Source organism: Podarcis melisellensis (assembly GCF_964234715.1).
Source record: "Podarcis melisellensis genome assembly, chromosome: Z".
Lineage (NCBI taxonomy): Eukaryota > Metazoa > Chordata > Lepidosauria > Squamata > Lacertidae > Podarcis > Podarcis melisellensis.
The window spans coordinates 18,213,278-18,241,271 of NC_138547.1; the positions used below are offsets into that span (position 1 = coordinate 18,213,278).

The window sequence follows — 27,994 nt, forward strand, 5'->3', positions numbered from 1 at the left end:
TGAGATTGCAAGCAGTCCAGAGCACACTTGTTGTCTCATTAATTACCTTCTTCCATAACAAAGGAAGCCCAGTGGTGATATTGATGATGTCACCTTTGTTATTGTTCCAAGGAGGAGTTTGATTCTTTAGCGGAGGATTTCTTGTGTGGTTTCTGTTTTTCGTTTTTAGCCTCCAGCCATCCTCAAATCAAAACACTGCACCATGTTAAAAGCTTGTTGGATTGTCTCTGATGGTTTCATTTGAATGCAAAATGTGGAATGTGACTAAATCCCAGGCTTTAGCATACAGAGAGTCTTGAGCCAAAATTTATTTGAAGGCCAAGGCTGCTTTGCCAGCATAGTTTGAAGGTGTCCAGCATGACCCCAAAGTTGCAAAAAAAAAAAAAAGAAAGTACAGGATATCATGGTTAAATATCCAAAACAAACAAAATAAAACTAGCCGAGCCCAGCTTTGCCAAATTCAGTTCAGTATTGCAACAGGGGCATAGACAGAATGGTTGATGGCAACCTTTTTTAGAGCTATAGAGAAAGCAGAGCTTCAGTCTGTCATTGTGTCAAAAGTCGCTCAAGGCCAGCAGTTTATGGCACCAGGCCAAATCTTCCTGGCCCCTGGAATTGCCTGACTCTGCTGATCTGACAGTTGCAGTACCACCCCCTGGCCACCTGCAGTGATGGCACTGTGGAACAGATCCTCCCTCTGGCTGCAAGTAGCCAGACTGGAGCAGAGTTCTTTTTTATTTAACCACATTTATATGCCATTTGATACTTTTAAAAAAAACACAACCCACCTCTAAGCAGTGTACAAAACTATTTTTTATTATTTTTATTTATTTATTAAATTTGTATACCACCCTATACCTGTAGAACTCAGGGCATTCACAACATAAAATCACAATATAAAAAACAGAAAATACATTATAAAAACAACAACAAGGACAACCCAATTATCCCTGCTTCCACAACACATTTTAAAAGGACATTGGATGTCAATCAGACAAAGGCTTGGTTAAAGAGGAATGTTTTTCGCCTAAAGGTGTACAGTGAAGACGCCAGCTGAACCTCGCCAGGGAAAGTATTCCACAAATGAGGAGCCACTGCAGAAAAGGCCCCGTTCTTGTGTTTCCACCCTCAAGAGTTCTCGTGGAGGAGGCACACAAAGAAGGCCCTCAGAAGATGCTCTCAGGGTCCAGGTAGGTTTGTATGGAGAGAGGTGGTTCTTGAGGTATTGCAGTCCTGAGCCCTTTAAGGCTATAAAATAAAGCATTAACATTTTGGAGGAGGACCTATTAAAAAGAGATGTTTGAATTAAAATCAACTGTAGCAAACAAGTGATAAAAACTTCTGTAACTCCTATGTGTGTCTGGATACACTTGCCAAAACAGAAATGTTTTAAGCAAGCACCAAAAAGAGTGCAGCGAAGATGGCCACCTGATGTCAACAGGGAGTTCCAAAGTGTATGGATAGCTCAATTGGTTACAGTGTGGTGCTGATAACCCCAAGGTTGCAGGTTCGATCCCCTTAAGGGACAGCTGCATATTTCTGTATTGCAGGGGGGTTGGACTAGATGATCCTCAGGGTCCCTTCCAACTCTGTGATTCTATCATTCTGTGTAGCTGCTGCCATGCTAAAAGATTGATTCCTTACAAGTGTAGAATAAGTACTGTGTGGCACATATGTGAATATAGACCTCAGGCTAAAGAAAGCTTGGCTACTCCTGATATAAAGGTAAAGGGGCCCCTGACCGTTAGGTCCAGTCGTGACCGACTCTGGGGTTGCGGCGCTCATCTCGCTTTATTGGCCGAGGGAGCCGGCGTACAGCTTTTGGGTCATGTGGCCAGCATGACTAAGCCGCTTCTGGTGAACCAGAGCAGCACACGGAAACACCGTTTACCTTCCCGTCGGGGCGGTACCTATTTATCTACTTGCATGGAGCAAATAACTTTTGATTTCGCTTGCAAGTTTTGGACTCTCTCACAGACATCTCCGGTGCCTCCCCTCCCAATTTTGAACCCAAGGAGGAGACCAACTGCTCTGCCAATCCCATATCCGTCCCCTATGACAATATCCAGACTTCCTCCTCCTCTGGGCTATCAGCCTGATGCCATGGCACCTCCTTCCTGTGAAACATAGCAGGAGTAACAGAAAGGACACCTATCACAGGGGGGCCCAAAGGTCCCTGATATGCTGCCTCTGGGATCAGAGGGAGGCTCAGGCCTAGGGACAGCTCCAGCGCTATGAAACGGGGGAGAAAGGAAGAAAATATCACTGAAATAAGGTTTGGGTTGTAGTCTAATTTAGGCCCCTTAATTGCAATGGATCTATTCTTGAGTCAGTTGGATGCAACTGCTTGATATTATTGTTACACTTTACATGCAGAAGATCCAGATTCAGTTTCTATCATCTCCAGGTAGATGTTCCCCAACCTTGGAGAGTCACGGGATAATACTGTGTTAGAGGAACCAATGGTCTGACTGTAGAAGCCAGCTTCCTATGCTTCTATTCAGTTCTACCCTTGCTTCAGAACAATGACTAGAACCTCACTTCATGTTTAAGCGAAGGGCCATAGCTCCTTAGTAAGGTCCCAGATATACACACAGAAGCCCCCTGGTTCAGTTGCCAGTGGCACCTCTAGGTAGGGCTGGGACGTTTCCCAGTCTGAAAATCCTGGAGGAGCTGCTGCTGCCAGTCAGCACAGACAGTACTGAGCTGGATGGATCAGTGGTCTGACAATTGACTCATCTTGCTCAGGACTGTCAACTCTGACAGGCAGCAATGGCTCCCCTTGGTTCCAGGCAGGGGACATTTCCCCCGACCTACCTTGAGATGCTGCTAGGGAATGAACCTGGGACCTTCTGCATGCAAAACAGGTGCTCCGCCTCTGAGCTACAGCCCTCTGTGAGGTTGTCTGTGGGTCTTGTGGAAGCCACAAGGAACAAACCAGAAAGGCCACCCCTGTTCCAGCGATACAAGCTCAAGAGTTGCCCCATGGGTAAAAACTAAGGTAGAAAATCCCTGAGATGATGAGGAATGTCCTTGTTATGGTGGAGCAACTGTGTTGACTGTAGGAGAGCCTTGTAGCCCCAGGTGTAGAAGTCCTTGACACCCCGCTCCAGTGATTTATTTCTTTATCTTTCCACCCTCAAATGAAAGCTGCCTTGGAGTTCTGGAAACACCCATCTCATTAGAGGACTGGTGCTCGGGGCCACCATTACCAGGATCCAAGCAGCCAAGTGGCTCACAACCTCAGAAGGCTTCCTATTCAACTCAAAGCCACCGCCTTTCCCCTGGCCCGTAGGCCATACCTACGCATGTTGAGACTGTCCGCTGGACTTGGCAGGTGTTCCTGCATCCACCTGTTTATTGCTTTCTCCCTCCAAGAACACAGTGCCTCGAGCCACGGACTTGGAAGCGCTCCGGTGGGAACGTTCCTCTGTCTCCGGTTCCACGTCGCTCCCGGGATGAGTCTGGGCAGATCCCGCCCAGCCGAGAGAATATTTGCCCTCAAGAGGCCTTGTGCGGCTTCAAATCATGGTGGCTCAGGCAAGGGCAGGGATGAAGGAAGTGCCAGCTCAGGCTGCCACCTGCCCATCGCCCCTCACCCTGGCACCCATCCAGGCTTTGCACAGGCCCTTTCGAGGCAAGGGCGAGCTTCAGTTGCAGATCATAGATCCTTTTAGCTCAGTATTGCATACACTGACTAGCAGCAGCTCTCCATTGAGCTAAAACCAAATACGGAGCCAGACTCTTGGTCCACCTAGTTCAGTGTTGCCCACACTGACTGGCAGTGTCTGTCCAGGGTTTCAGGCAGGGGACAATCCCAGCCCTACCTGGATATGCCAGCAGGGATGGAACCTGGGACCTGCTGCATGCAAAACAGATGCTGCACCACTGATCTGTGGTACATCTTCCTCCAAACTAAAATAAAGATTTCAGTCCTCATGGTTCTAAAGCAGGGATCAGCAACCTTTTTCAGCCATGGGCCAGTTCACCGTCCCTTAGACCATGTGGTGGGATGGACTATCTTGGGGGGGTGGGGAATGAATGAATTCCTATGCCCCACAAATAACCCAGAGATGCATTTTAAATAAAAGCACACATTCTACTCATGTAAAAACACCAGGCAGGCCCCACAAATAACCAAGAGATGCATTTTAAATAAAAGGACACATTCTACTCATGTAAAAACACGCTGATTCCCAGACCGCCCGCGGGACAGATCAGTGGCGTAGCGTGGGTTATCAGCACCCGGGGCAAGGCAAGTAATTTGCGCCCCCTAACCCATGGATTTGCGCCCCCTAACCCGTGGATTTGCGCCCCCTAACCCGTGGATTTCCCTAACCCCCAGATGTTGCGCCCGGTGCGGCTGGCCCCCCCTGCACCCCCCACGCTACGCCACTGGGACAGATTGAGAAGGTGATTGGGCTGCATCCGGCCCCCGGGCCTTAGGTTGCCTCCCCCTGTTCTAAAGAAAGGGATGGTTTAAATAAGCAGGTGTCTTATACAGTGGTACCTCTGGTTACGTACTTAATTCGTTCTGGAGGTCTGTTCTTAACCTGAAACTGTTCTTAACCTGAAGCACCACTTTAGCTAATGGGGCCTCCCGCTGCCGCTGCACGATTTCTGTTCTCATCCTGAAGCAAAGTTCTTAACCCGAGGTACTATTTCTGGGTTAGCAGAGTCTGTAACATGAAGCGTATGTAACCCGAGGTACCACTGTACTCAGACCAATAGTCCATCTAGCTCAGTGTTGTCTGCACTGACTGGAAGCAGAAGCTCTCCAGGGTTTCAGGCAGGGAGTCTTTTCCTGGCCCTACCTGGAGATGCTATTGGGGATTGTACTTGAGCTCCTGCATGCAAGGTTGAATGCCACCTCGTTGTTTTGATTGTGCAGCGTGCGTGTGTTTTTAATAAAGGGTGGGCGTTGTTGTTTTAACAATGGTGGTGAGCTGCCTCTAGGATGGGGGCGGGATGGAAACATTTTAAACAAGCAAATAAATAAATAAGCCAGCAACCCACGGCAGAAACAAGCCCCATTCATCCCTTGGCTGAGCCTTGGCAGACAGAGCTGACGGGACAATGGCAGGCATTGTCTGGGCCACATCGGTCTGCCATTGAGTTCCTCCATTGCCTTGCAGGAAGAAGGCACTCCAGCCAGCCCATTTTGGCTAAACTCATTAAATGCAACTCCAGGCAGTTATATTCTGGGAGGCTGGGAGAAAATTACACACACACACCATGACTTCCCCCTGCAACTGAAGAGGACCTGGACCAGGGAGCAAAGAAAGGATAAAGGAGTCAAGTTATGATTATCTGCAACAGCTGCTTGGATCAGAATCAGATCATGAGCAGAATCTCTCTGTGTGTAAGTTTCCCCATCCTTTAAGAAGGGATTCACAAGTGGGAAGAGGTGCTGGATAGGATGGGGGGACACCAGGCATGACAGCAGCACATGTTAAAGGGATCTAGGGGTGTTAGTAGACCACAAGTTTGTCCTGAGTCAACAGTGTGATGCAGCAGCAAAAAAAGCTAATGTAATACTAGGCTGCAACCAACAGAGGTATAGTCTTTGGATCAAGGGAAGCAATAGGACTGCTTTATTTTGCCTTGGCCACATCCCACCTGGAGTTGTGTGTCCAGTTCTGGGCACCCCAGTTTCAGAAACACATTGGACTAGCTAGAATGAGTCCCGAGGAGGGCAACTGAGATGATGAAGGGTCTGGAAACCAAGCCTCATGAGGAATGGTTGAGGGAGTTGGGTATGTTTAGCCTGGAAAAGAGGAGACTGAGAGGAGATGTGATAGCCCTATGGAACATGGGCCAAGCTTGTTTTCTCCTGCTCCAGAGGGTAGGATTCAAGATACAAGAAAGGAGATTCCAGCTGAACATCAGGAAGAACTTTCTGACAGTAAGAGCTGTTCAACAGTGGGACGGACTCCCTTGGAAGGTGGTGAATTCTCTTTCACCGGATGTTTTTAAGCAGAGGTTGGGTGGCCATCTGCCATGGGTTTTCAAGTGGGCAGCCCCTCCCTACCTGTTTACTCAGAAGTCCAGAAACTGCAGCAGGTCATGGCCTTGAAAGGTTGCTGGCATCATGTCTCTCTGTCCAGCAGTATCTTTTCTCTTGGGCTCTGGAGAGGCCTGTTTTGGAGCAAGAAGTCTGTTCAGCAACATGGCCTCAGGGCCCACTTTCAGGGCACCTCCCTGAGGTTGACATTTGTAGAACACACCAAGGTGCCTAAAAACATCATTAGCCAGCAGGGCAGTCTCTTCTCTTTTGACAGGAGCCTTGTAAAAGGAAAGGGTGCGGTTCTTGTGGAGGAAAGAGGATCACTCCTTTCCATTTCTCCTCCTTCCTTTTGTGATGTCACCTTTGTTTCCATAGAGCTCTGCTAGCCCCAAGGAGGCTGTCAGCTTCTGAGCTACCAAAATCGCTTTGCCTATGCTCTGCCTGCTACAGGTGGAGACCGTAAAGATTCTGAATCCCAGTTGCTGCAAAATGCAGGAGAGTGTTTCTCTTGTGATCGGGTCCTCCTTGTGGGCTTCCCATCATGGGCATCTAGTCACCCACCATGAGAAGAGAAGGTTGGACTAAATGGGCCATTGGCCTGATCCAGCAAGGTCTCAGATGATGAGCACAGGGTCCGCATGGGTCTTTATAGGTCAAAACCAACACTTTGAATTGGGCTCGGTAACTCATTGGCAGCCAATGCAGTCAGACCAGGATTTATGTTATATACTTAAACTGTCTTGCCCCAGTGAGCAACCTAGTTGCTGAATTCTGCACCAGCTGAGGTTTCCGAACCGTCTTCAGAAGCAGCCACACATATAATGTACTGCAGTAATTAACCTAGAGGTTACCAAAGGATAGACAACAGAAGTTAGGCTATCCCTAACCAGATAGAGGTGCAGCTGGGCATAGCAATAGCCAGCGTGGAGAAGTTGCCCGTGGTCTGCTGTGCACCTGTCCTAAGCAGAGGAACCGTGCGAGGGCAAAAAAGTTGGCAAGCCCCCCATCCATTGTTAGTTTCATTTATTAGTCTTGGCCGTTGTCCATAACAAAAAGTCAACATTGTAAAATATGTGGCGATACAAAAACAAAGCAAACCACACATTTCATGTTTCCAGTGACAGCTCAACAACTCCCGGAGTTGTCAGATTTGCAACTGACACAATGTCTGGCATTAAAAACTTTGGTGGGACAAAGCAAAAAATTGGCAAAAAAGAAGAAGTTCCTGACACACGAAAATGAAGCTGCATGTTGGAAGGTTCAGGACAGATAAAAGAAAGGGCTTCTTCACACAGTACAGATTTAACCTATGGAACTCCCACCCACAGGAGGCAGAGATGGTCAACACAACTTGGATGTCTTTAAAAGAGGATGAGACATATTTGTGGAGGAGGATGTGGCTCTTGATGGCTATGCTCTGCTTCCCCAGCTGGAGGCAGCAGTGCTTCTGAACATCAGTTGCTGGAAGCCACAGGAGGGAGAGCTGCTGTTGTGCTCAGGTCCTGCTTGTGGGTTTCCCCATATGGGCATCCTGTTGGCCACTCTGAGAACAGGATGCTGGACGAGTTAGGCCTTTGGCCTGATCCAGCAGGGCTCTTCTTAGGTTCTCTCCATGGGCAGAATGAAAGGAGGCCTTAGTTGGATCAGACCAGACACCTGCATGGCCCCCTGCACAAAACTTCCAATAGCAAAGGGAGTGGGATATACCATATGTTTTCATCTATAAGACACACCCATGTATAAGATGCCCAATATTTTGGGGGACCCAGATTTAAGAAAATCCACCCTCGGCACTATCCATGTATAAGACACCCCCTAATTTTGGACATTATTTTTTAGGGGGGAAACCTAGTGTTATACATGGAAAAATGCGGTACATTCTATTTACTTGTTCACTCAGCATCTAGAGACACTTCAGATAAGTTCTTGTTTATGTTACATTTTATTTATATCACACTTTTTCCTTCAGGGAGCTCAAGGTGACATACATATTTCTCCTCTCCCCCACCCCCATTTCATCCTCACAACTACCCAGTGTGATAGGTTAGGCTGAGAGTGAGCTCACCCAGTAAGCTCCATGGCTGACTGGGTGGTGGTGGCGGCAGGGGGGAGGGAGGGATGGCAACCCTGCTCTGCCAGGTTCCATATCTACACCATACTGGCTCCCATGGTGATGGTCGGCCAGGGTTCCTGGGGCCAGGGCCTCCGAGAAGACTATTATCAGGAGGAGGGGGTGTACAAAGTTTATTTTGAGCCTCTTCCCTTCTCCAGTAGTCTTCCTGTTTTTATCCACTAGGGTTTTATGCCATGAGCTGCAGCCTATAAGGTCAAAAAGGGTACAGGAGAAGAGAGAAGGTCGCAGCGGAGCTCTCCGTTAACTTTTATAAATTGAAGGCCTTACGCTCTTATGCACACTCCATGATAACAATAGATAAACATAAATAAAATAAGGTCAGAGATAAGAAACCACATTTGAAATGAATAACTTTGTTTATGCCACCACACAGATAAGGAAAAATAATTCACGTTGAATCATCCTTTTATATTGCAATGCAGATCAAATAGTAAAAAGTATTAGTATAAAGAAAAAGTAGAAAAACTTATTATTTACTTTTTTAAAAAAAGAAGTTTTTTAGGCCTCTCTTGGGGAAAAATTCAAATCACAGCACGAAAATTAATTGTTCTTGGCAATGTTTGATTCAATACTTAGCCTGGCCAAATCCACAAGACGTCCTTGAGGCATTGTAGACCTTAAGTAATTCTTAATTAACCGAGGTTTGCTAAATGACCCCGCTGCAGAAGCTACTGTTGCTGGAATTGTTCATAGTATTCTTAAGTTAGCACAGACATTTGGAAACAGATCACCAAGTCTGTACTCTGTTAAGCAGTGCAACAGATCTAACGGCTTTAACTGTGCAATTACAAAAAATGCTTTATTTGCTGAGGGTGAATGTTGCATTTATTTTCCATAATTGCCACCACTAAGGTCAGCAGGATATTGCTCTAAGATAGAGCTTTTCTCTCCACATCACTTTTAGGCATGGTGAGATATTTCCACAAGAAATCAGTTTTTTCTGCCAACTGTTTAACACCACTGAAGAAGACACCTATAACATTGTATACCAAAATGTAAAACATATACTTTCTGTATGAGCATTGTTCTGTTCAGCATTGTTCTTGTATTTTTGCTTGTGAGCCATTGTATTTTCCAGCCATATTTGTTCCATTATTGTAGGCTTGAGCTCTGCAGTCATTGAAAAGGAATAGCATGTTCTTTCAATGTGTCAGTTACCAACTGAGCAATTTCTTCCCTTTTTTCATTGCCACAGTCTGCAAAGCTGAGAAATCGTTCTTGAATCTAATACTGCATTTATTTTAAAAGTACGTATCTCAGAAGAAATGCTGTTTGTTCCATATGGGAAGAATCTGGTGTGGAATCTACTATTACTGCAAACTACTTTGCAGATTGCCTCTCAAGCAAAATGTGTTTTTTTCACAAGATTTGAGCATTCTGTAATAAATTCATTTTGTGAGTCAAAGGTCAGATAATGAACTTGAAACCACTCAATCCTTTTCTGTGAACTCTTCTACACTTAGCACATGTTCCTGAAGTCCTACCTGGAGAGCAGTTCAATAAGTCCTAAAAAGTTTCCATTGCTTGGATTACCAATTCAATGGGATGAACCAGAAAATACTAGACCATGTTCTTCTAAGAAGACTGCAACATTGATGATGTGCTTTAAAAGCTTGTACCATTTTACAGCTTCAGCTTTTATTGACAATTCTAAGATAATGTCAACTCCTGTCCCAGATGTAATATACTTTTCTATTTCCTTTTGAGATGGAAACTCAGTTATGGTGCATCCAATGTCAAGGCCTGCATTATGATTAGCCCTTTCATCTTTCAAATTCACTTCCACATGCGTCTGTAAGCCTGTTTACTTCTGTTTTCTATTTCCATTTTCTGCATCTTCCCCTTCATCAGAACACTTTGCATGATTACTCAAATAAACTGCTCCTTGTTTGGGAATGAGGTTTCAACAGTTTCTTCTTGCTCCAAATCTATAGATGTGTTCAATGAAAAGGTTTTTTTTTAAGCTGCACTTAATCCAGTTTGTTGGGTTAAGTGTTTGTTGACCCCTTTTTCATTCTTCCTATATTTTCTCTTCTGGGCGCATGATTTGTGAGAATACATTTTGGAGAGATAATTTATAAATAAATATTTTTATATCTGAAGAAAGGGGGGAAAGGGAATGTGACAAAAAGATATATACAGGCAATCTTCGTTTTGCATGGGGGTTACGTTCTGTACCTCCGTGCGTGTTGACGTGTTGTAAGCAATATTATAAATATAAGTTAAAACTGCAGCACCTAGCTGTGCTTGCTTGATCAAAACAACAATGCAGCTGGAGCACCCCTGAAATTTTTGCAGCTTGTTGCAAGTTGGCCAAAATAATTTGAGTTGTGTTCAACTGTAAAAAGACTTCGCAATTCCTTGTTCATTCTATCTGAGCAACACTGTTTCTCAGGTTAACTAACAATTCCAAATTAACAACACCTTTTTCCAGAAAAAGCCCAAATAAAAATTCAGAGAGATGAATAATGACCCAGTCTTCTATTCATAGTATTAATAAAGCAGAGCACTATGGGGGGGGGGGGAATGGTAGAGGGTTTTTTTGTGTTTTTGCCTTTATTACTTTTAATTACTTTTATTATACTTCTACAAATGTAATTTGAATCAATGCAAATATTAACTCTTTCCTGATTCTAAGGTGAGTTGTTTGGAATATATAATTTTACCCAAAAATGGCCATGAGATGTTTCACCTTCTTCTGCTTCAAGGTGGACATCAGTGCCAACACACCTGCCCTTCACTGGTCCAGCAGACAGTAGATAGTATGCATCTCCCGCAGGAGAGGCAAAGCAAGCCCGCCTTCTCAACTTGCCCACTCGCAATATTGTTTGCTGGGACTTCAGCGCTGCCTCTCTGGATTGCCCAGGAGAAGTAGACGGGGAGGAGGGGGGAATTGGCAGATGAGGAAGTTGGCAGGGGGGAGAAGTGTCATGGCATTTTATGCAGGCTTACACAAAATGTAAATACAGTGGTACCTCAGGTTAAGTACTTAATTCGTTCCGGAGGTCCGTACTTAACCTGAAACTGTTCTTAACCTGAAGCACCACTTTAGCTAATGGGGCCTCCTGCTGCTGCCGCACGGCCGAAGCCCGATTTCTGTTCTTATCCTGAAGCAAAGTTCTTAACCTGAAGCACTATTTCTAGGTTAGCAGAGTGTGGAACCTGAAGCATATGTAACCTGAAGCGTTTGTAACCAGAGGTACCACTGTAATAGGCTTCATACAATATATGCAAATACTTTCTGAGGTCCCAGGAAATTTATGGGTCTCCTCTTTTGACTCCCAAACCCCCTTTTTGATTCATGGCAGGGACACGATGTACCCCCTCCTTCCCTCCCTCCTGGGCCCTGGCAGGGTCAGAGTAGGAGATGCCCAGGCAGGGCTGAGACCCCAGCGCTTTTCAGAATGAGGGCCACAAAAAAAGAGACACCTGCCTGGCTTTTAGGTCCAAGCACCATCCCCTCAGCTGGGATCCTCATTTCTGCAGACTCTGCCAGGGACCTCCGTGGTGCTTTCATCTTAAAAGTAGCCACTGGTGTCAAAGGGAGTTCTCTGCTTCTCTCACTTAGGTGTCAAGGGCTGCTGGCTTCCTGGCATCCCAGGCCCAGCACAATCTGATAGGCTGGTACCCAGTGCTATTTCACACCCTTCCAAGCTGCAGAGGCGTTGAGGCCTGGCTGGGACTCTCTGGGAGGTGTGAAAGTTGCTCTGAGAGAGTCAGCCAAAAATCTTGGGTATTTTTGCCATAGCAGGGTGTGGGGAGGTGTGATGGGGAGAGGCGAGAGATTCCCAAACTGAGAATTAAGCTGCTGTCTGCATTTTTATTCATTTATTCTCTTACATCTATACCCTGCTTTGTTCCCTCACTGCATGGAACCATGCATGATACTTTCCCCTTAAAAAATAAAGTTAAGATTCCTGAACATCATGGTTCTCAGTCAGGGGCTGGGGAAGCTAGCAAGCAAAAAGTCCTAGGTTCAGTCAATGCAGGCCTGGGAATGTTCTCTGCCATAAAACCTGGAGTGCTGCTGCTGCTGCCAGCCAGAGTTTACAATATAGAGCTTGGTGGACCAATGATCTGTCTCCGTAACAGGGCAGCTTCATCTGTATTGCCCATCACCTCTCCTCTGGAAGCAGGAAATCAAAGAGGAAATCCTTCTATCTTCCAGCTGTGAAATGAAACAAAAATGCATCAATTTTGTTTATTTCCTGGTTCAATTGTGATGTGGGAGGGAGGGAACTGGGCAGGGGCCAGAGGCTCCCTCTTTAACTCTTCCCATGCTCACACACACACAGAGGTCCAGCTTCCCGGAGTATAGGGAAAGCCCTTTGCATCCATGCTCAGGAACTAGGCTGACCTTCCCCCTCCCCCTTCCTGATTTATGCTCAAGAGGGAAGCCTCCTGGGCCATAAATAAAGGCCACTGCTGGCATGTGAAGTCTGGGAACCAGGAAGTCATTCCACAGCACCCGCCTCCCCCACCCTCAAGCGGTCTGGATTGGAAACGTTGGAGAGAGGAATTTGGGGTGGGGGTGGAGGAACGCCCACAGTTTTCAAACTGCCCAGAGCACAGGAGCTCAGGTCCAACGCGGCTTCTCTCCGCAAGGCCTTTCCCAGCTGCCCTGAGCTCTGAACCAGAAAATTAACTGGCTTTTCACAAAAAGCAGGTCATAGCATCGATTTATGTAAAGGTATAGGGGGACCTTTCCCTTTTGCAAGTCAACACTGAGCAAACTTGAAAACAGCAACAACCAAGGGACCTTGATGCAGGTTTGGTGGTGCTGCATCTGGCCCAGTAGTCTGGGGTTAGGCCACTGTGGGAACGGGATGCTGGGCTAGATGCCCCCCATTCCTAGGTTCTTCTTTATGTTCAGCCTCCACCAGTAATGCTTCTGAATACCAGTTGCTTTAATCTCTGGAGGGGAGAGTTGCTGTCAGGCTCATATTCTGCACTGACTTCCCTTTGGGGCACTTGGTGGGCACTGTGAGAACAGCAAGCTGGTCTAGGTGGGCCTCCCTTAACTGATTCAGCTGCAGGGCTCTTCTTTCTGTTCTAGATGCAAATGAGAATAGCAGAGGCGTGGCAGGGGGGGGTTCCTGTGGCTGTCTCAAGTGGTCTCCACAACCCCCCTCCTTCCAACACAAGGAGAAGCTCATAAAGTTGAGTGCCATCAGCCAGTGGTGACACAGTGGTTGGTGTTGGACTAAGAGCTGGGAGACCAGGGTTCAAATCCCCAATCCGCCATGAAGCTCCCTGGGTGACCTTGCAGCCAGCTGCTGCCTCCCAGTGTAACCTACCTTGCAGGGTTATTTTAGGGGATTAAACGAGAGCCATGTATGCCACTTTGAGCTCCTTGGAGAAAAAGGCAGGATAGAAATGCAATAAATAACAAGAACGACAACCATACTGGCAAATGTGCTGAGTTTGCAAGATTTCAGCAATTTGCAGGATCCCTTGCTACAGAATTTGTGGCCTCTTTTCAGTGCCCTTTGGATTCTGCCAGTATGATGGTGTCGCTCCTGTGAGACAAAGGCCGTGTTCACCATACCTCACGTTGACAGCTTGCTTGGGGGGGGGGTGTCTTCGAGCCCTGTTGCGAAAACCAGGCCCCAGGGACCCTTTTTGGCAGCCTGGCTGGTTTCTAAAGCTCCCTGCAGGCCTTGGTTTTGCATGAAGTTCTCAATCCGGAACAGCCGGAATGCCTGCAAGAGAGAGATCCTTGTCTCTTCCAGAGGGACTTTATCTGATGGACCGGCTCCTTTCTTATGTGCCTGGAAGGAGGAGGGAGCCCCGCCTTGGCCCGGTCTCACTATTCCTCCTCTGCTGGCATCCAGAGGCCTCCTGGCCATTCGCTGAGCTGCTGCCCAACAGATAATACAGCTCAAAGCCCCTTTGTGGGGAAGGACAAAAGGGACTTTTTCTGCAACTCTCTCTTCGCTCTCTCTCTCTCTCTCTCTCTCCTGCATTCCCGCCCCCCCTCTGGCTGAGCTTGAAACGCTGCTTATGAGGCATCAAAGGGCCCCTGAGCAAAATGGCGGAATCCTAGGAACAAGGATGATGATCTTAATACTCTTATGTATATACAGTAGTACAATTAACTGACTTGCCCCATTAAATAATATATACACTATCCTATATATAAGATATAATACATATATGCTTAATTGTGCATTAAATATTTACCCCATGAATATCCTTATGAATACTAGTACCCATAGCTGTCAACTTTTCCCTTTCCTTGCGACGAATCCTATTCGGAATAAGGGAATTTCCCTTAAAAAAAGGGAAATGACAGCTATGCTAGTACCTATAATTTTACACTGTGTGTGTGTGTGTGTGTGTATACACAAGAAGTTTGCAGAATCAGGCCAATAGCCCACATAGTCCAACATCCTGCCACAGTGGCCAACCAGATGCCCCAGTGGGAATCTGTTGCCGCTGCCCCCTGTGCCCTCCCCCCACAATGCCACTGATCCTCATTGCCCTTCACTATGGTATGATTCTGAAACAAAGTTAGCCAGGAAACCTGCTCCTCCTGCTGCAGCTATCCTTACACCACTGAGGGTTCCTCTTCCTGTTATGGAAAGGCATTCCCAAGCACAGAGGGCAATTCTAAAGAGCAGCTGGGGCACATTCCAAATGGGGACCTGAAAGCCACATGTACGATCTGGAGGTCATCAGTGCAGAGCAGGGGGCCACGTCCCTCAACCAGGCTTAGTTAAACAGCCTTAGTAAATGGGGGTGGGGGGGCCTCTCATTTTTGCAATATACTCCTTTTGCAATCTTCCACTGCAAAGCAAAACAGCTGCTGAGTTAAATGGGAACTGGAAGCTGGGAACTGGGCAGCTCTTGTTTAGCACCTCTGGTCCAAGGTCAAAGGAAGGATTTGCTGTCTCAGTGCTGAAGCTGCAGCCTCCTTAATGCTGTCACCTGATTCGTCATTTATCCATGCAATGAGCATTGTGTATGGTGGGGGGGGGGAGAGAGATGGACCTCCAACAGTCCATCTAGACTTGGAAGGACCGCAGAGTAGTGGCAGAGCACCTGTCATGCATGCAGAAAGTCCCAGGTTCACAGAGCCATAGAACTGTAGGGACCCCAAGGGTCATCTAGTCCAACCCCCTGCAATGTAAGAATTGCAGCTAAAGAATCCCTGACACTTGTCCCCTAACCTCTATTTAAAAACATCCAATGAAGGACAGTCCACCACCTACTCAGGGAGTCTGTCCCACTGTCAAACGATTCTTCCTAATGTTGAATTGGATCTCCTTTCGATCCACAACAGCATCTCCTGGCAGGGCTTGGAATGCTCCCTACCTGAAACCCCAGAGAGCTGTTGCTGCCAGTCAGTGCTGAAAATACTGAGATTGACGGGCCAGTATTCTGATTTGGTGGAAGGCGGCTTCCTAAGTAACCTTTTTATAAGATCTAGCAAAGTAATCCTGACATTATTATTTGGTCCTGTGCATTGTGCAAATGAGCTGTGCTTAGTAGACACAGACACCAAACAAAATGAGCTTGCCTGCTTTGGATTCTTCCAGATTTCTGCCTTGCATTGAATTCATGTCAGATAATTGGGGGGGGGGGGGAGAGAGGCACAGAGAGAAGATGTCTAGCAGTGCGTAAAAGCAGGCACCCGAGCAAAAGCTCTGCTCTCTTTCAAGCCCCTCATCCCCATGTAATGATCCTGAGCTGCTAGGGTTACACTTATGAGATGGGACAGGGGGGTTGGGGATAAGTTGGAGCAAATGCTCCAGTTTGTAGAGCAGCCATGGATTGCAACAGATGACTGGGAATAAACTATGTTAGGAATGCCTTTTGAACACAATAATCTTTGGGAACGCGGTGCCCAAGTTCAACAACTCGGACAGGCTCCTTTAATCCTTGCTGAGGCTGCATTTATTACTTTCTTCTCTCTCTCTCTCCAAACCCCCCTCCCCCAGCCCTTGTGTGTCTTTCTCAGAAAAATAATCCCCAAATCCTGCTCCTGTCCCAGCAGTAGGGTGCTGAGAGCTACGAGCCTGCCCTGCTTACCATGATCCCAGTTTATTCAATTCAAAGACTGCCCACATTCAATAGGATACCATCAGCCACTTTATCAAATGCTTCTGCGAAAGGCACCCAGGCAACAGTCTACTGTCCTTCAGTTGTGGGCCCCCAGATATTGTTGAATTACTATGCTTATCACCACCATACGGATTAGCCCATGGCCAGGGATAATGGGAATTGTAGTCCAGCTGGAGACCAAAGGTTGAAGAACACTGCAAGAGTCCATTTGTGCCTAGAGTCACTCCAGGGACCCCGAGTGGTGCCAGAACCAGGGCACTTTCAGTTCCGCAGCTGCCCACCTGCTCAAAGTGGATACAGCCCAGCCATTAACTGTGGTTCCTGCATTGCAGGAGAGTTGGACTAGACGTCCTTTTGGGTGCCTTTCAATTCTATGATTGCAACCCCCTGGTCCTCTCCCAGACTCAGAGTTGATTTTGGAGACTCCAAATCCAGTGTATTTTTTGAGGACACCCAATCCAGTGTATTTTTTCCCTAAAATTTCACACTGTGATCACCATCAGAGTCCCTTCCACAAGAGGTCTGGAGGATGGCAGCATGAGAGCAGCCTTTTTATGTGGTGGCTCCCCATTTGTGGGATGCTGTCCCCAGGGAAGCTCACCTGGGACCTTCATTACATATCCTTAGGCACCAGGCAAAAACATTCCTCTTCTCTCTGGCCTTTGGCTAATTAAACAATCAATTGCCCTTTAAACTGTGTGTGGGAAGGGATATTGCTTTTGTTTGTTATGAAATTTTGTGTTTTTATGTTATAAACTACCCTGTGATACTTGGATGAAGGGCAGTTTAGAAATTAAAATAAATAAATAAATAAGGACACTTCTTCCATTTCTCACTTCCTAACTCCCAACAGTCCAACCATAGCATTCATTCATTCATTCATTCATTCATTCATTTATATGCCTGTCCTTTGCAAAAGGCATTTGCAACAGGCAAATAGATTAATAAAAATGCATAAAATGACACAATCTTTAAAAAGACTTAACAAATCACTAAAGAACAATGACTGGTAGCAGCAGAAGGCTATATGGACCTAAATTCCTATTTAATTCAGCCCTTTATTCAGAACTACGAGGACTAGAATCTTACTTTGTTTGTAGGAAGGGCCATAATTAAGTAGCAGAGCATCTGCCCTTAGTGCAGAAGGTCACAGGTTTGTATGTTCTATGTTTATGATATTTTGTTAATTATGAAGTTTTAAATGTGCATTTTATATTTGACTTCCTTTAGTAATGTCTTATTCTGAAATGTTTAAGATAATATTTTAGTCTCCTAATTATGTTGCTTTGAATGTATACTTTATACTTGACTTTCTTCAGCAATATTTTATTATGGATTATTTTATTTGATGTTTTAATCTGCTGTAAACCACTTTGATATTTTTTTCTTTAAAAATATAAAGCTATATAGAAATGAAAATGATAATGATAATGATAATGATGATTATTCAATGACATCTCCTGGTGGTGCCAGAAATGTCCCCTGCCTGAAACCCTGGAAAGCCTCTGCCAGTCAGTGTAGGCAATACTGAGCCAGATCAACAAATGGGCCTGATTAAGCATCCCTGTGCATTGTGCATAAGTGAACAACTTTGCCTGGTGCAAAGTAGCTTTCAATAGCAATACCCTTGGATAATTTTAGACCCTAGGCTAAATGGACTTATGGGGTCCTTTCTTTAACTAGCAGCGTTTATTAAATCATGTCCTTCAAAGTGTGGTAAGCCAGCTGCATTGCGTTCAGGGGCTCTCCTGACATTCCTGCCACAGTAAGATGCACTCCTCTGGAAGCATTCTTGTTGTATAGCAGCTAGTGTTGGACAAAGACCTGGAAGCTCAAATCCCCACTTGGCTATGAAGCTCACTGAGTGCCCTTGGGCTAGCCACTGCCTCTCAACCTGACCTACTTCACAGGGTCGTTGTGGGGGTTCAGAATTTGAGTTTGTAGTAAATGCATGTACTGTACTAATTTAAACTACATGAGGGCACTGCTTGTGGAGCAATCTAGCCAGCACTTGCTTGTAGCCTCTCTGTCTAACTCCACCCCTAAAAGCTGAGCCATCCCCCTTGTTCTTGTCTCCAGACAAGATGTCTTCTTTCTTTTCATCTCTACTCATCCTGTAAATAGTTCCTGCATAAACAAGGCCTTAGAACTCTAGAAACTGTAAGTGATTATTCCAGTCTAATTCACCCAAGGTGCAAGATGTGCTAACACCACCTTGAGCTCCTAGGAGCAAAAAAGGTTGGATATAAATGCAATAAATAAATATAATACTCTAAATAAATAATTGTTCTGGGCCGTGCAAACTCTTCTGGGTTTGGAGGAAAGTTTGCAATTTGGGTGACTTGAGGTCCCTCAGGAGCTGCCTCTCCTCCTGCTGCTGCTGTTGCCGCCTCTTATTTTCTCTTGGACAATAGTTTATCTGCCCCTTTCCTGTTTATTTTCTCCCCTAACAAATGGACTTTGATGCCATTTTTCTTCCTTTTTCAACTGTGTTTCCTGCCTCCTGATAGCAGTGATTGTTTTCGTACTGCACACCCGATCCCTGCTGCGGATCAAGCACATTTGCCTGAGCCCCATATGGTGGCAGGGGGCATAGGGAGAGTCAAGCCTGCCTTTAAGCATAAACTTGCACAATTTGCAATCTCAAAAACAGCACACCAACTATCCTTTGACATTTGGACTTCTCCACATTTTGCAATACAGTTCTCCAGCCCAGTAATGTGTACAAAAAGGCGCGCACCAGAGCAAGGCGTGCAGGATGCCTCTGAATAATATCAGTGGCTGGGAAGCTCTTACTGCAGACAGGTAGGTCCTGCTTGAGGGATTCCCGTAATGGGTGCCAGGTTCCATAAGAATATCAGAACAGTGTTGCTAGGTCAGGCCAAAGCCCACTTCGTCCTCGCAGTAGACAACCGGCTGCCCCAAAGGGAAGTCCACAAGTGGGACCCGAACATGACATCACTCTCTCCCCACTTGCAGTTCCCAGCAACTGATATTTAAGGCATTTACTGTAGCCATTGATAGTCATACCCTCCATGAATCTGCCCAGTCCTATGAGAATTGGGCAAAGGGCATTTATAGGCAGGTAGCTCTTTGAATGTATGCACTACTCATTTAGTTGCTATTTTGCAAGGTGAGGTACAACTTTTGTCTCCCTTCCTAGTGGAAACCAGCATCTATGAGAGTTTCTCATTGTCTTCGCCAGCATGCTTTAATGTAGGTACATTATTGCAAATTTAAATGGGGCAAGGTGGAGAGAGAGTACAGTTGTAGGACACGGATGGGATGTTCCCCAAGGGCAGCTCTAAGGTAGGAAAGAACAGACCAGTGGCCCAATGGCCAAACCAGCCATGCTTGAGATCATGACTGAACTTGCAGAGAGAGGGTGCTCAGGAGTGATGCCAGTCTCTCCCCAAATTCAGCGGCCTGAGTCCCAGCATGGCATTGTACCAATATCATCATGCTATCATACCAATCCCTGGTGCAACCTCATTTGGAACACTGTGTACTGTTCTGGTCACCTTGCCTGAAAAAGGATATTGCAGAGTTGGAAAAGCTTCAGAAAAGGGCAACCAAAATTATCAAGGAGATGGAATGACTCCTCGTTCCAGCATTTGGCAGCAGCATTCGGGGCTTTTAAATTTAGAGAAAAGGTGAGGAAGACGGGACCTGTGGTTACTAGCAAGTGTGATTCAGAAGCATTATTGCCTCCAACTGTGAGGGAAGAGCACAGCTATTCATAGAATCATAGCACTATAGACTTGGAAGGGACCCAGAGTGTCAGTTAGTCCAATCCTCTGCAACTCAGGAATTCCGGCTACAGAATCTATGGCCATCTGATCTCTGCATAAAACTTAAAATGAAGGGGAAACCACCACCTTCTAAAGGAGTCTGTTTCACTGTCAAACAGCTCTTAGTGTCAGAAAGCTTTCCTGATATTTAGTCAGACTCTCCTTTCTTAAAAGGTAAAGGTAAAGGGACCCCTGACCATTAGGTCTAGTCGTGGATGACTCTGGGGTTGCAGCGCTCATCTCGCTTTATTGGCCGAGGGAGCTGGCATACAGCTTCCAGGTCATGTGGCCAGCATGACTAAGCCGCTTCTGGCAAACCAGAGCAGTGCACGGAAACGGCGTTTACCTTCCTGCCGTAGCAGTACCTATTTATCTACTTGCACTTTTGGCGTGCTTTCGAACTGCTAGGTTGGCAGGAGCAGGGACTGAGGAACGGGAGCTCACCCCGTTGTGGGGATTCGAACCACCGACCTTCTGATTGGCAAGTCCTAGGCTCTGTGGTTTAAGCCACAGCGCCACCCGCGTCCCTACCTCCTTTCTTATAACTTGAAGCAATTGGTTCTAGACCTACCCTCTGAAGCAGAAAAAACAAGCTGTGGCAGGTAGCCACTGATAGCCCTCTCCTCCATGAATTTTTCTAGTCATCTTCTAAAGCTGTTCAAGATGGCAGTCATCACTGCCTCCTGTGGGAGTGAGTTCCAACATTTAACTGTGCTGCATGAAGACATCATTCTTTTTATCTGTTCTGAATCCTCCAATATTCAGCTTCACTGGATGTCCACAAGTACTGGTGTTATGAGAGAGAGGAAAAAGCTTTTCTCTGTCTGCTTTCCATGTCCCATGCATAATTCTACAAATTACTTACTTTTTCTCTAAACTAAGTCCCAAATGCTGCACCCTTTCCTCATAGGAGAGGCACTCCATCCCCTTGATAATTTGAATGTCCCCTTTTCAATTTTTCTTGGACCTTCAGCTTCATGAGTTAGATCCCAATCCTGCTAATTTGATCATCTTGGTCTGCCTGGGAAGGGAGGTAGGAGAAGGGTTCGGCTGTTATGCTTGGCCCTCATCCAGGCAGCATTTTCACTTAGTGACACTCAGGGTCAGGGAGGGCTGGGAAGCCCACTCCTCAAACCAGTCCTTTCACACAGGGGAGGGGGTAGCAGCAACTTCAGCAATGATCATAAAAGGGTGATAGCCCCCGCCCCCTGTGCTTTGAGGGAGAAAGCAGGAGGAGGAGGAGGGGACGGACCTCAGGAAGGTCTTCATCCATACGGTTGGGACCAGTGTGTTTCACCTGGAGAAGAGGAGAGGGAGAGGTGAACTGACAGCCACCTTCAAAAGTCTGAAAGGCTGTCCCAAGCTTGCAAGCTTGCTTCCTGCTGCTCCAAAGGGCAGAACTCTAACCAACAGATTCAAGTTGCAAGAAAGGAGATTGAGACTAAACATTAGGGAGAACTTTCTGATAGTAAGAGCTGTTTAACGGTGGAACAGACTCCCTAGGAAGGCAGTGGACTCTCCTTCTTCGGAGGTTTTTAAGCAGAGGTTGGATGGCAATTTGCCAGGGACTATTGTGAATCCTGCAATGCAGGGAGTTGGACTAGATAACCCTTGAAGGTATATCCCAACCCTACAATTCTGATTCTATAACCTAGTGAGAAAGCCTCTTCCTAAAGGACCCAGCCATGAGTGCCACATAGACAGACACCCTGCAGTCCAGAGGAGACTCTGGCTGGACCCATGAAAACCTCTGTATGTGTTTGTGTTTGTGTGTGTGTGTGTACGTGCGCTTGCACGCACCCCCCCCCCCATGTATGAAAAACCTGCATTTCAAACCCCTGGTTTGTTTGTTTTTTGCACAGAGCCAAGCAATGAACTCTAATCTATGTGTAATAAGAATAAAAACCTGTGTTGTGAGAGCGGCTGTGGCTCAGTGGGTAGAGCACCTGCTTTGCATGCATAGGGCCCAAAGATGAATCCCCAATGACATCTCCAGCTGAGTGGGTGTGGAGATCCCTTGACTGGAACCTTGGAGACCTGCAGCTGCCAGGTAGTGTAGACAATACTGAGTTAGATGGACCACACTGCTTGTTCGCATAAGTATGGCTTGTGGCTTACTAGGATGGCTGTAGCAAGAACACTACAAAAGCCTACTCTTCTGTTTCCAATAGAGGCCAGCCAGAGGCTTCTGCAGAGCCCACAAGCAGGTTGAGATGAAAGGTGTGGCTTCCCACTGTTGTCACCAGGATTTCCCCCTTGTATTTGTGGAGTTCGTCTGCCAGGGCTCCTTGCGTCCCAAGGAAAGAGCTCTGCTACTACACACAATTCATTATTTGCTGGGTTGCCACTATTGTGTTGTCCTAGGCGTAATCTATTGTGTGTTGCAGTTCCTGGGGAAATCCTCCAGCTGAGAAATAAATAAGACCAATTACTGGAGAATAAGAGCAATGACATAAAATGGCATAAAAATGGAACCTACTTATCCAAGAGCAGTTAAGCCCCAGGCTTTTTCTCTCTTTGCCACACACCCTGTTTTGTGATCATCCACACACAGCCTCATTTTTCAAGAGAATGTTGGTCTAGATGGAGCTTCCTTCAGCCATCCTATTCTTATAACCTTTAAAAAAACTAAAAAACAAAACAACACTGTGCTTTAATAGCACTGAGAAATCTACCACAGAGACTATCAGAGCTACAGCTGCTTTGAATGGCATGGACATTCACATTCTTTTTTAAAAGGAACCTCCACATACAAGAACTGTATAGCCCTACTTTCTCTCTTTGTTTATATACGCTGTTTTGTGATCACCCAGTGCATCTGGGCACAGCCTTCGATGGCAAGAGAATGTTGGCCAGGTGCGCAGCCTGGGAGTCATTTTGGACTCACAGCTGTCCATGGAGGTGAAGGTCAATTCTGCGTCCAGGGCAGCTGTTTACCAGCTCCATCTGGTACACAGGCTTAGACCCTACCTGTCCACAGGCTGTCTCATCAGAGTGGTGCATGCCCTGGTTATCTTGCTCTTGGACGACTGCAATGTGCTCCACATGGAGCTATCTTTGAAAGTGACTCAGAAACTACAATTAATCCAGAATGCAGCAGCTAGACTTGTGACTGGGAGTGGCTGCCAAGACCATATAACACCGGTCCTAAAAGATCTTCACTGGCTCCCAGGACATTTCTGAGCACAATTAAAAGCGTTGGTGCTGACCTTTAAAGCCCCAAATGGCCTCAGCCCAGTATACCTGAAGAAGCATCTCCACCTCAGCTTGGACACTGAGGTCCTCCTCCGAGGGTTTTCTGCTGGTTCCCTCACTGCGAGAAGTCAAGTTACAGGGAACCAGGCAGAGGGCCTTCTCAATAGTGATGCCCTCCCTGTATAATGCCCTCCCTTAAGATGTCAAGGAGATAAAGAATTGCTTTTAGAAGACATCAGAAGGCAGCCCTCTATCAGGAGGTTTTTAACGCTTGGTGTTTTATATTTTCAGATATGCTGTGAGTGCCCAGAGTGGCTGGGGAAACCCAGCCAGATGGGCAGGGTATAAATAATAAAATTATTATTTTTATTGGTTTAGGTGGAGCTTATTTTTTCAGTCAGGCTATTCTGATATTCTTTTTAATTTTATTTATTTTAAAATAAACAATTTTATTTATTTTAAAAACTGTACTTTGAAGGCACTAAGGAATCTACCATAGGGACAATCAGGACTATAAGGTGCTTTGAATGGCACGGACTTTTCACAGACAAAAAAAAAAAACCCCCAGTTGCATTAACTTCCTTCTAGGAATGAGTTCATCGTCCTTTATTCTTTAGAATAAAGTGGCAGTTGAGGCCTCTTGCCCAGACACGTAGGATGAGGAATCCAGCTTACAATTTCTCTTTGGCACACTTGCTGCTGTTGGTGCCATCAATGCATTTCCGTTGCTGCATTTTTTAAAATCTGTCCAATCCCGCCTTTCTCACACAAACCCTGAAGTTCCATCCCTGCCAATGGAAGCATTTATGTATCTTGGGCTAAAAAGCAAATGTCATCCAGGAAAGAAATTCTCTTGCCTCCCCACGCACAACTACATTCATTGAAGTTTTTATTTCATATAATTTATACAGGGCTTTTTCTTTTTCTTTTTTCTAAAGAAATACCTCAAAACAGTTTAAAAAGAGAATAAAACAATAAAATCATCAGCAAAAACAACTCTTTAAAACATGCCAAAGGCAAAATTACCAATAAACTAAATACAGATTGAAACAGACACCAACATTCCATGTCTAAACAAAAATGTTATCAGATGCTGAAAGAGGGCAGCGAAGATGCCTGTTTGATGTCAATAGGCAGGGAGTTCCAGAGTGTATGTTCTGCCACACTAAAATATCAAGTTCTTACAGATGCAGAGTGGGTGTTATGTAGCACCTGTAATAGCACCAGTTCTACGGACTGAAGCAGTTGAGTGAGAGTATATGGGGCAAGGTGATCTCACAGGTAAACTGGTTCCAAGTTGTTAAGGGCTTTATATATTAATAATGACACCTTTGGGCTCCACCACAACTAGGAGCCACCTGGACTGGTATTTCTCAGCCTCCTGGCAGCTGATACAGCACCACTCCCCACTCCCCCAAGTTAAGACTAACGTCTGCCTGGAAAACAGGAGCACGCTATAGCACAAACGCTCCATTTCTTAGGTTCAGAGTGACTGTCATCTTATAAATAGCTTCCTGCAGGGATCCGCCATTCAACTTGGTGAAGCTTACTTTTGACTTCATCAGTTCAAATTGTAAAACACAATGGGTGCTTTAACAAGATATATTCAGAAAGCTGAACTGCAGCCTTTGGCTTTTAATTAGAAATGCAACTCTTTTTTTTTAAAGTTACAATTTTAAACTGATGGCATGAAGCAGGGGCCCTACCAAAGAAAAGGAAAGTAGTATCTAGCCTCTACTTGGTTATCTACCTCATTCTAACTTCCTCAGGGCCAAGAGGCCAGAAACAAACTTTAAAGCCTCATTAGCACTTCACTTATTTCCAAATGAAACAGGCTGATAGCTAATGCGTGTTTCATTCCTCAGAAATACTGGCACCTGGGCCTAAACCTATCTGAACATATGGGGAAGGACTGCTGCTCAGTGATAGAGCAGCTGCTTTGCATGCAGAAGGCCTCAGGTAGGGCTGGGAGAAACCAAATATCTAACTCAGTATAAGGCAGCTCTCAACTTTCCTATTTAATTCAGCCCTTTCTCCACAACTATGACTAGAATCATATTCTGTATTTAGGTGAAAGGGCTGTAGTTCTGTAGTAGGACACCTGCTTTGCATACAAGAGATCCTGGAGTCAATCCCCAATAACATCCTCAGGCAGGGCTGGGAGAGGCAGGCCCCTATCTAAACCTTTGGACAGCTGCTGCCAGTCAGTGCAGACAATACTGAGTTAGATTGACCCAAGGGTCTGACTTAGAATAAAATAGCTTCATATATGTTAGGGATGGGGGACCATTTTTCAGCCTGGGGGGGGCACATTCCCTTCTGGGTGATCTTCTGAGGACTACACAGTGAGTGGGGCTTCAGGCAAAAGTGGACAGAGCAATGGATGCAAATGTATAACTTTGTTCCATAGGCTGATCTCTACATATGCCCCTCTCTATGTTCCATCCAGCCAAGCAAGCATGACTAGAGTTCAAATGATGCTTTCCAGCTACAGAGGCAGTGAAGCGAAGCTGGATAAAGTGTTTCATTCATGGGATAACTAGCCTCATATAAGGTTCCTCCAGCTTAGCCGCATGGCTCTCACAAGCCACTCTTTTGAGTTCCTATACCAATAATTTAAGAACTTTCACCACTGCAACTAAGTCATGTTTTACGGCTTGTGCAGCTTTTTCTGACTGCTGTAGGAGAAAACTGTGCACCAGATGAAGAAGTCTTTTATTTTCTGTCCTGAATTTTCCAACATCCAGCTTCAGTGAACATCCTTGTACTATAGTATTATGAGAGACGGAGAAAAACTATTCTCTGTCCACTTTCTCTATGTCATGCATCATTTTATAAACATCTATCATGTCACCTCTTACTTGACTTTTTTTTCTAAACTAAAAAAGGCCCAGACACTGCAAACTTTCCTCCTAGGGGAATTGCTCTGCCCCCTTTATCATTTTGACAAATTTGGCTAGAAAAAGCAAGTAAAATCAAATCTGATAGCAGGCTTTTGGGGGTCCAGTGCCCCATCTGTTTAAAAGCCAAGATATTGATTGTGTGATTATGTAAGAGAGATGAAAGGGACATGGATGGTGCACCCACCCAACTGTCTGGGCAATTGAGTAGCTGTAGGATTCGTGTGGAGCATGCATTTGTCAGAAAAAAAGTGGCTGATTTTATTTAAATAGCCTAGGGCAAATTTCTCACTAAACCAACTTTCCCACGCTGGGACTCTCCTCAGCCTCCACATTTTGGCAATTTTTTTGTTCCCTGAGCTGTCAGGGCAAAATATATAAGCATGCTGGTTTCACTTAGAAGGTTTTTTTTCAGCCCCTGGGGACATGAAAATAATTTACAGATGTGTGTTACCTGTTTATATTTCCTCCATGAACATAATTTCCTAGCTTGCAGGAGTGAAAAAGAATTAAAATAATCTTACGGAGGGTTTTTCTTATCCATTTTATTTTAACTTTCAAGGGGGGGGGATAAAGAAAGGGAAAAAAACCTAAACCCCAACAACCCCAAACCCTCCGAACTTAATACATGTTTAAATATGTCTGGGCAGGAAAAAAGTTCAGAAGAACAACGAATCCTGTGGAGATTTGCCAAGGTTTCCATTAAGACAGACTTAACAATCATTTATTTTTAAATGCCTAAAGTCCTGCTATTTTAACTGAAAACATGGACTCAAATTGCTCTTTTTAAAAAAATAATGATCTGGCACCCAGTTATCATTTAAGATATTTTATTTTGTGAAAACATTTCTCTCTAATGCATCATTTTAAAGAGCAACAGGGAAAAAGTTAGCATTTGTTACAAAAGAAGAAAGAAGTCTCTATGTCCCAAGTCCCATGATTTAAAAAATATGCCTTTTGCTTAATTACCCAGCGGATAACTTGAAACTAACTGGTTGTGTCTCACATAAGGAAAGCAAGATTGTTTCTGATTTTATCCCAAAACCCTTTCCAAGAAACCCAGCAGAAGCTATTTGCAACCCTCAAACAAGCACCCACATTCTGCCAGACCAGTGTGAAATATCTTTGGATCACAGGTTTCTGCATGGGTACACCTTTAGCTCTGTGTGAGCCATCTTTTAAAAAGTTATTCTTGTTGGGAAAACAGACCGGGCATAATCCTGAAAGAGATACTGTATTAAAAATACAGAGGCCAAGGATGCTTAATAGTGCACGGTCAGGAGTGCCTGTAAGTGCCAGTAAATACTGTACAGTGGTACCTCGGGTTACATACGCTTCAGGTTACAGACTCCGCTAACCCAGAAATAAGAACTTTGCTTCAGGATGAGAATAGAAATCGTGCGGCGGCAATGGGAGGCCCCATTAGCTAAAGTGGTGCTTCAGGTTAAGAACAGACCTCCAGAAAGAATTAAGTTCTTAACTCGAGGTACCACTGTATATCCAATGTGGTGAAACAATGATAGGATGTAAGCCCCCCCCCCCCCGCTGCACTGAATTAAAGCTTTAGGAGGCTAACCCTAATCCTGCTCCAATAATTACTTGCATTGGAGCTTGTTTCTGGGATACAATGGCCCATCAAATACAACATCCTGTCCCCATGGTGCCCAGCCAGGTGCTCCAATTGGAAGCCCACAAGAAGGACCTGATTCCTAGCAACTGGTATTCAAAGCATTTCTGCCTCCAACCGTGGAGCCAAAAATAGCCATAGAGGCTAGTAGCCATTGAGAACCTCCTCCTCCATGAATTTCTTTAATCCTCTTTTAAAGCCATCCAAGTTGATGGCCATTACTGCCTTCTGTGAAAGAGAGTGCTTCAGTCTAACTCTGTGCTGCATGAAGAA

General features: G+C 45.4%; 2 long non-coding RNA genes across 2 annotated transcripts; both read right to left on the reverse strand.

Moving 5' to 3' along the window:
• Positions 1-811: 811 nt before the first annotated feature.
• On the reverse strand, positions 812-6,310 carry LOC309362341. Its single transcript, XR_014164927.1, has 2 exons — positions 6,032-6,310; positions 812-1,283 (listed from the first exon to the last, which is right to left on the reverse strand). It is a non-coding gene; the product is annotated as an uncharacterized lncRNA (long non-coding RNA).
• Positions 6,311-11,941: 5,631 nt separating this feature from the next.
• LOC309361666 lies at positions 11,942-14,083 on the reverse strand. The gene is made up of 2 exons (XR_014164585.1): positions 13,690-14,083; positions 11,942-12,309 (listed from the first exon to the last, which is right to left on the reverse strand). It is a non-coding gene; the product is annotated as an uncharacterized lncRNA (long non-coding RNA).
• Positions 14,084-27,994: the final 13,911 nt, after the last annotated feature.